Below are 9,599 nucleotides of genomic sequence, written 5' to 3'. Positions count from 1 at the left end.
TGAGGTTGAATTGCTCTGGGGCTCATTATCAGTGGGTTTTCATCCATCCTTTTTGAATCAAGGATTTCCTTTGTTGGCTTTAGACTGTCTTTGTATTCTCTTGACACTCATAACAAAAGCTGCTTCATTTAGAAATGCTGTTTGCTAGAAAAATCAAACATCAGGTGAGTCATTCTGTCCATTACCCACCTCTGTTCTTCACTGCTGTGCACTGTGCTTTCTCCAGTAGGATTTTCCTCTATCTGTGTTGGGCTAGATTCCCACTTGAAAAGTACATGTTTGTTTTTCTTCTCAGCAGTTCCTGTCTTTCTCTCTTTGTACCTGCTTCCTTCTCAGGTTCTCCCATAATCATCTTTTCCAACCTCTCATTTAGGACTTTTAAATCATCAAGGTGAAAAGCAAGAACAATGAGTTTCAGACTGAAAACCTTAGATCTATTATCACCAAATTCCTTCTCAGGAATTTTCCAAACCACTTAGGTATAACAATTGCTCATTTTTATTACTCAGTTGTGCCATCTACTTTTTCAGTAACTACACTTCAGATATATACATGTGCTATATATTTTTATATCTTTTACTTTTATTATGTCAATTACTGAAAGGTCATTCAAATTTTCAGCTGAACCAACCTATCAAAACGGCATGTAATACCAGAAGTTTGTTCTAAATAGAGAGGTTTGTTCTTTACCTTTTTAAACAAAGGCAAAGGATTAACTATAGTAGCCATTTGGGGTTTTCTTTCATTCTAGGAGTGAAGAACATATGTATATGATAAACTCTGAGTAGTAAGAGAGTCACACATTTGTAAGGTTAAAATAGATATGTTGGCAAACATCTATGGTGCTTTATTATTGAATGTGTCCAATAATAATTGTGTTAGATATTATATGTTAAATCCAGAGGACTGCTCTAAATTATGGACTTGAAATAGTTTTGCTAAAACGTCAAATATAAGAAAACTGTTTTACCTTCTTAACAATTGATTTAAAAAATTGATAAAAAAATATTCTGAATTATCTGGGCAGCTGTAGTCTATAGTATAAGAAAACACATGGATAGACAAGCGTGGATAGCTCTGGAGTAAGGCTACCGGTGTTCAAATCTCTATGCTCTCACTAGCCATCTCTGAGCTTTTTGGTTAATTGTTCAACTTCTTTAAGGCTGTTTTCTATCATCAGTAAAATAGAGGTGATAATTACACTTATTTCAGAGGGTTCTTAAGAAAATAGCCATGTAAAGTGTTTAACACATTGCCTAAGCACATACCTAAGGACTTGAAAAATAGTTATTTCTCCTTGTAAGCAAATCAGAAATATTTTGTAGCACAACTTGCCACAATTGAATTTATTCAGGACTTTGGGGAAACATTTTGTAAGTCATCATTCATCAGAGCAGATACATGAGGGTAATTCTTTAAGATGTTTCTACTTCTCAAAAGTTATCTAGTGAGAAATTCTTTAGAGATAGTTAAGCTGGTAAAATCCATCCCGAACACTTTTATTTTGAGGTGTTCGTTGAGATTTTTATGTTAAAATGAAGCAGAACTTGAAAACCTATTACTGGATCAAAAAGATTCAAAGCTCTCATCTAGAAAAAAAATGCTGCAATATTGACCTATTTTTATAGGTACAAGCATCCCTCGGTGTCTTTTGATAGTTGATTTGTCTAGTATATCTAATGTGTGGACTTCCTCAGAGATTGTTTCTGTTCATTTATTTTTTCATTGACTAGATTATACTTGCCTGTTTCTTTGTATGCTTTGTGAGTTTTTGCTGAAACCTAGACAATTGAATGTTATGATATGGAAAATTTGGAAATAAGATTCTTCTCCTTTCTTGGGGTTTGCTGTTCTCGATTGTTGATTGGTTGCGATCATCTGTTTAGTTTCTATTTCAAACTATTTTTGCAATGACTGTGTTTCTTGTCATGTGTGTTCACTGAGGTCTCTTCTTTCAGTTGTATTCAAGAAATCTTTTGACAACGATTCTCTAGAACATAAAACAAAAACAACAACAAAAAAGAAAACAAACAAACACCAATCCCAGTCTTTACAGACTGGCCCTCTGCTTTGGCACTTCCTTAACCCCAGCCAGATCATTCACAATTTCTCCCTAGCCTTCGCTTCATGCTTGCACCAAGCCTAGAGACCAGCCAAAGATGAAAGCTTACGGTCTTATATATTTTATAAGCATTCATTCTCCCCTGAGTGTGAGCATGGCTTCCTAAATTCCTGAGTATACATGGTGGTTTTGAGAGTGCCAATTTCCCAAAGAAACATTGTCCCCAGCTTTCCCTCTCAGGTTTGAGGATATATATTGCATGTCTTGACCATAGTCTTTTATCCCAGGTGGCTGTGGATTTTCCATTCATCTTAAAATGTTTTCGAGGAATACCTGCCTTTTTCTCCCTTGGTGATTCTAAGTTAGTTAAAACTCAGATGAGTGTCTTGCATCAGTCCTTTAGGTAGCCCCCAGATAGGTTGTAACAGAGAAACACAATAATCTCAATTAAGTGCTGCTCTGTTTCCTTTGGAACAAGGTACCAGGGTCCCACGCGGAGAATGCAGGCTGCCATCTTCAATACCATCGTGTAGCCAGGGAGGGCGTGAGGCAAGAGCAAATAAAAATACCAGAGAACTTTCCTGCTGTTTTCAACTTATTTTTTTCTTAAATCAGCATTTTCCTTGGTTACTACAAATTTTTCCTATTTTCCAGAGTTCTGACAAAGTTGGTTCTGACAATTTCTGCTTGTTTTTGTTTCTGTGGAGCAGCAGGAGTTTGTAATTGCCTATTCTGCCATTTTGCTGATGTCAGTCGTCCCTCTGTCTCTTTTGAAGGTGATTGACTTAACGTCCGGACAAGAGTTTAAGTATGTTTTACATATTTTTTCACTGAAATTATATTTTGATTCCTCTTAGGTTTGGTCTCTAAAGCTAACATTATTCATTTTAGCATACAATGTAGACTTGTCCTAATGTATTTAAAATATACTTAAAGTTACGCTGCCTTTTTCCAATGCTATTTTATTGAGCAAGGTTGTAGTCTATCAGTTACTACAACCTTGCTCAATAAAATAGCATTGGAAAAAGGCAGCGTATTAGATGTGCTCATCATTCATTTATGTAGTAAAAGCATATCGAGGGCCTAATAGACTCCAGGCATTATAGTGAGAGGGCCTGAATGTTTAAAGTTGAATGTAACATGGTCCCTCATCCTGAGCTACTTGGACATTCAAACAAGTAATGAAAATAAAATTTGGTAAATACTATGAAAAAGGTATGTATAAATTACTAAAGGAAACTAGAAAAGTCAGAGAATAATCTGTGATAAGAATAGTAGTTTCAAAGAAGTAGAGATATTTATTCTGAAACTTAGAAGGTGAGTTGGGGTTTAGTAGGCATTTATGATGGAATGTGGCATTCCGGATGGGATGAAGAGCATGTAAAAAGACTTAAACATTTCAAGCCTGGCCTGTTACAAGACTAGAGAGCAGTTTTGTTGGGCTGGAAGTATGGACTTGTGGGAGAAGATGCAGGAAGGAAGGTTAGAAAGTTAGGTGTGGCCAGATCATGAAAGGCACTGTGTTCTGTGCTAAGGATTTTAGACTTGATCCTGCAGGCAGAAAACGATATAGTCAGACTTGCCAAATTAAGAGCCCCAGTTCTTCCCCTATAAACTCAAAACACTCATTTTTTTAGTCAATGAGAACTAAGAAGCTTTTCTGTGAAAGACATTTCTATGTAGAGCGAGAGATGCAGGAATGAATAAGATATCAGTTCTGGTTACAATGAGCTTATAACCCGTGAGGCACTACTACTGTTCCTTGTCTGTATTACCTGTATTTGCCATTCTCCTCCAATGGCCAAGTCTGTTTTTGGTGATTTCATTCTTAACAAATGACTTTATTCTCTACTTTAAAGAGATAGAGACTAGATGTCATGAGCAACCTCTAATTTCCTTCCTTTCACCTCAGATTTTCCAGTTATTATGTTTTTATCACTCCTCTCTTTCTTTATACAGATTCTCAGCAAAAGCTTCTCTCCTTCCAAATATAATTTCTCTTCTTCATATCTTGAATCATATCTAAATCCTTTGAGATCTTCACCAATGATTTTCTCTTTTGCTTGCATTTCATTTCACTGCAGTTTCTCTTCTTTCCTTATCTACTAAAATTCTTGGATGTCTTCATTTTCTCATCACTGGACTCATTTATTTGGATCCCTGGAACCAGAAGCTCACCTATTCCAACTATTTTACTAAAATCATACTCTTTTTAAAGACACCAGTGAAATCTTAGTTGCTCAACTAGGAACCTTAGCTCCACCCCAGTGTTAACCTTATCAGCAATTGAAGACTCACCTTCTTCGATTTCCAGTAGCCCTCTGCTGGGATTGCGCTGAATTGTCTTCTCTGTGTTCTGTGTTCAGTTGCAGTGGCCATTCCTGTTCTTCAAAGATGTCATGCTTGTTTCTGCCTCAGGACCTTTGTCCTTGACATTCCTTCTGCCTAGAATGCTCTGCCCCATATTTCCACCTGGCTATTTTCTTCTTGCCATACAAGTCTCTGCTCAATATCACTTTCTTAGTAGGCTGTCCTTTAACACTCTAAGTGGCCTTCCTCCTCTTTGATTTATTGTATTACCTTCACGCCACTCTGTTTACTTGGCTTTGTAGCACTAACCACTGCCTGAATTTCTTTGTTTTGTCTTTTTATTTTCTTCTCCTCATTTGTACGGAAGATACCTGAGAATGGGGATATCTTATATCTTTCTAACTTAATGATTGTTCTATTCACAATCTAAGGAAACAGCTGAAACACAATAATTCTCAAAAAATATTGATAAATACATAAATGGACCATTAGTCTCTTTCTCTTTTATTTGGCCTCCTTTCCTTTCTTCTTTCTTCATTTTTCATATTAAAGATATATGATATGTTTTTATTAAAAAATTGTTTAGAATATTTCCTTCTAAACAAATACTGAGGGTATTATAAACAAGCCGGCCAAACTATGCAAATGTACAGCCCGACTTTGGTTCCTTTCTAATTTGTCTTTATATTTTCTTCCTCAGGAGAAGAAAATATAAAGACAAATTAGAAAGGAACCAAAGTTTTGGGTTAATGCTCAAATCTAAATCTCTGCTCTTGACCTCTCTCTATGCATAATTTCTTTAACTTCACTTAGATAGATAGCTACTTCTAAATGACCCATTCAGTACTAATTATTCTGCAAACTTATATTGTGTCAGACACTAGTGCTGCAAAGAGTAACAATATAGTTCTTAAAACAATGGGATTCATAGTTTGATAGTCTAATAGTTTGTAGTTTGATGAGGGCAAATAGATATGTGAAAATTAAATGTACTAGAAAAGGTACTATATTTATGGGTGGTAGAGATTAAACTAGAAGCAGGAAACAAAAGACCATGCTATTATTTGTAACAAAGAATACCATCTGCTGATAGCATGTCAAGTTCAACTTCATTAATAAGACTAAGTCCTTTCAAGCCTACAAATATTAAAATGGAAAGACTTTCTATTCCACTAGTTAATATAGGTTCCACTAGGAACATCCCATCAAGTTAGAGAATTATTATAATGCAGTGATTAAATTATTGTCTCTTGGACTAAGCTACCTAGTTTCAAATCCTGGCGTATGCCATCTGTTGAACAAATGTTTGGTTTTGCCTAAATTTCCTCATCTGTAAAATGAAGGTAATAATAATAATACCTACCTTAATGAGTTAGGAGAATCCAAAGAGTTAATATAAAGAGCTAAACACTATAAGCTTAGCATATAGTGAGCACTCAATAAATGCAAATGCTTCACAATTTATTCTGCACTACCAGATACATATCCTTGAATTCCACAAACCAGAAAGCAACACATACAGAGTTTTAGAAACATATATTTACATATTTTTACATTTTTGATAATTTTTGCTTTTTCCCAGTGAGATTTACCCTTCTAGTTGGTTTGTTTTTCAACACTATTACATTTTCCATACTTCAGAGTCCCTGACACCCATGGGAGACTTTTCATCCAAGATCATTTCATGGATAAAGGCCTGCCATGTTTTCCTAGATAGCCATGGGCAAAAGGCTATGATCTTTTTGCCAGAGAATGCTGCTTCACCTCCTAATTACATCTTTCCTTTGAATGTGCTGTCTCTTCTATTGGATTTTTATTTCAACACTTGCTTGTTATGTAAATTCATCCATGTGACACATCTGCTTGTCTCTATTTTTTCTTTATTTTTGTTTACAAGTCACTTAAAGTTTTTATTATTTTTAAGAGACAGTCGAAAACTTGTTTTTGTTTCAAAACTGATATTTCAAGAGTACTCCAGTCAGTAAAGCTTACAGCAATCTTTAAGGTCAAGAACAAGAACAACAACAATAAAATGCAGACAATAATCAGAGCTTCTACTTAGCTCATACTGTGCAGATTCCTCTGTAAAATTTTGTTAGTTTGCAAGATATTATGTTAGGAGGTGAATTCTGAAGGCAGCTGCTTTAAAGGAATCTTCTTTAACAGTTACATCTCACTCTCTTCTGAGTACAAGAGTTGTTTGATGAATCTAGTAATAACAACACTACATATTTTTATAACACTAAAACAGACTTTCAACTGCATTCACAAACATGATCTTATTTGATCCTCACAAACCAGCAGGGTGAGGATTATTATCTTCACCAGCTGCTCCTATTTTCTTTGAATAACTTCAGTAGAGAAATCGGTTTTCCTTCGGTGGGCAGGTACACACTGACACAGACACCCCTCCAGATCTCCTTTTCCTTTTCTGCAGCCACCATTCAGCTTTCCCTGACTTTCCCAGCCAGTTCTGCTCAATGAGCATGCCTCTTAAGGGTCCAATGTTTTTCAATACTGTCTACATTTTGCAACAGAATTGCATAATGGGACATGCCCAGGCCGTGGTAATTTTTTAAAGTTTTTTGGGTGGTTTTAACAGGCAGCAAGGTTTGAGAACAACTTCTGTAGATACTGAGAGCTGTGGTCTCCAGTGATGGAAACCAATTTCTCTGATGAATACAGAAACAAAAATCCTAAAACGCTAGCAAACTGAATACAATGATACATTAAAAAGCAATGCATCACCATCAGGTGGGGTTCATTCCAGGGGCTCAAGGATGTTTCAACATATGCAAATCGACCAATGTGATACACCACACTAACAAAATAAAGGATAAAAATAATATGGTCATATCAATAGATATAGAAAAAGGCATTTGACAAGATACAACATCCATTTACGATTAAAACACTCAGTAAAATGGGTAGAAGGAAAGTACTCAACATAATAAAGGCCATATTGATAAACTCTTAGCTAATATCATACTCAATGGTGAAAAACTGAAAGCTTTTCCTTTAAGATCAGGAAAAGGAAGATGCTCACTCTCCCCACTGTTATTCAACATAGTATTGGAAGTTCCATCCCTAGCAATCAGGCAATTGCAACAAAAAGAATAAAATACCTAGGAATAAACTTAACAAAGGATGTGAAGAATGTATACACTGGAAACTATATGCCATTATTAAAGTAATATGTAGATTTAATGCAATCTCATCAAAATCCCAATGGCATTTTTTAAAGAAATATAACCAAAAAAATCATCAAACTTGAATGAAACCAAAATAGACTCTGAAAAGCCATTATTACTCTCAGTAATTTTTCTTTTAAGATAAATAATTTCATATTTCTGTTTATTCAAATACCACTAAACTAAATTTTATTTATGTATTGTTTTATACTCAACATATTTTCATTTGTATTGTTTCTCAATAAGACTTTATTTTAGGCTTATGATTACATCTCATTTTGTAGGAATCAAGGCCCAGAGAGGTTAGGTTTCTGGCTAAAGATTATGAAGTTTGTTATGTGAAGGACCTATATAATGAAAACTATAACACCCTGTTAAAAGAAATAGAAGAAGATATAAAGAAATGGAAAGATATTCCTTGTTCTTGGATTGGAAGTTCAAATAACCATATTACCTAAAGCATTATACAGATTTAATGCAATCCCCATAAAAATCCTATTGATATTTTTTAAGGAAATTGAACAAAAATCATCAGATTGTATTGAAGCACAGAAGACCCCAAATTGCCAAATCCATCCTGAGAAAAACAAATGAGGTTGGAGGCATCACTCTGCCCAACTTCAAATTATACTACAAAGTGACAGTAATCAAAACAGCCTGGTATTGGCAGCAAAACAGACACACGGACCAGTGGAACAGAATCAAGAGTCCAGACTAAACCCATATTTATATGAGCAAATCATTTTCAACAAAAAAGCCAAAAACATGCAGTGGAGAAAGGAAAGCCTCTTCAATAAATGGTGCTGGGAAAATTGGAAAGCCATCTGCAAAAGAATGAAACTAGACTGTTGTCTATCACCATACACCAAAATTAACTCAAAATGTATTAAGGACCTGAATATAAGACCTGAAACAATAAAATGCATAGAAGAAAACATAGGAATGAAACTCAAGGACCTTGAGCTTAAAGAGGATTTTATGAATTTGACCTCAAAGGCAAGGGAAGTAAAAGCAAAAATAAATGAATGGGACTACATCAAACTAAAAAGCTTCTGCTCAGCAAAAGAAACCATCAACAAGGCAAAGAGACAACTATCCAAATGGAAAAATATATTTGCAAGCAATGCTTCCGATAAGGGCCTAATATCCAAAATATACAAAGAACTTATATAACTCAATAACAACAAAAAAGCAAACGATCCAATCAAAAAATGGGCAGAGGACCTGAACAGACACTTCTCCTCAGAGGACATACAAATGGCCAACAAATATATGAAAAGATGCTCATCATTGCTAGCTATTAGGGAAATGCAAATCGGAAGTACAATGAGATATCATCTCACACCTTTTAGAATAGCTGTAATCAATAGGACAAGTAATAACAAATGTTGGAGAGGATGCGGAGAAATAGGAACCCTCATCACTGCTGGCGGGACTGTAAATTGGTACAGCCACTGTGGAAAACAGTATGGAGGTTCCTCAAAAAACTAAGAATTGATCTACCATGTGATCTGGCAATCCCTGTACTGGATATTTACCCCAAAGACTTGAAAATCCATATCTGAAAAGATATTTGCACACCAATGTTCATAGCAGCATTATTCACAGTGGCCAGGACATGGAAGCAACCGAAATGTCCTACGGTAGCTGATTGGCTAAAGAAACTGTGGTACATATATACAATGGAATATTACTCATTCATAAGACTAGATGAAATGCTGTCATTTACAGCAACATGGATGGACCTCGAGATAATCATGCTAAGTGAAATAAGCCAGACAGAAAAAAGTTGAAAATAACATGATATGACATATATGTGAGATGTAAACCTAAAAGCAACAAATGAACAGGACAAACAAACAGAGACTCAGGGACATTGACAATGGACTAGTGGTTATCAGACGGTAAGAGAGAGGAGGGAGGTAGATGGGGGAAAATAAAATTAAATCATTTCTTCGGATAAAAAAATAATTCATTAAAAAATAAAATTAATTAATTAAAAATTAAAAAAAGAGAAAAAGTTATTAAAAAATGTG

General features: G+C 35.1%; 1 pseudogene; it reads right to left on the bottom strand.

Moving 5' to 3' along the window:
- Positions 1-4,441, bottom strand: part of LOC105300075 — a 44,434-nt pseudogene extending 39,993 nt beyond the window's left edge.
- Positions 4,442-9,599: the final 5,158 nt, after the last annotated feature.

Source organism: Pteropus vampyrus, unplaced genomic scaffold (genome assembly GCF_000151845.1).
Source record: "Pteropus vampyrus isolate Shadow unplaced genomic scaffold, Pvam_2.0 Scaffold200, whole genome shotgun sequence".
NCBI lineage: Eukaryota > Metazoa > Chordata > Mammalia > Chiroptera > Pteropodidae > Pteropus > Pteropus vampyrus.
This window is presented reverse-complemented; position numbering and strand designations above follow the sequence as displayed.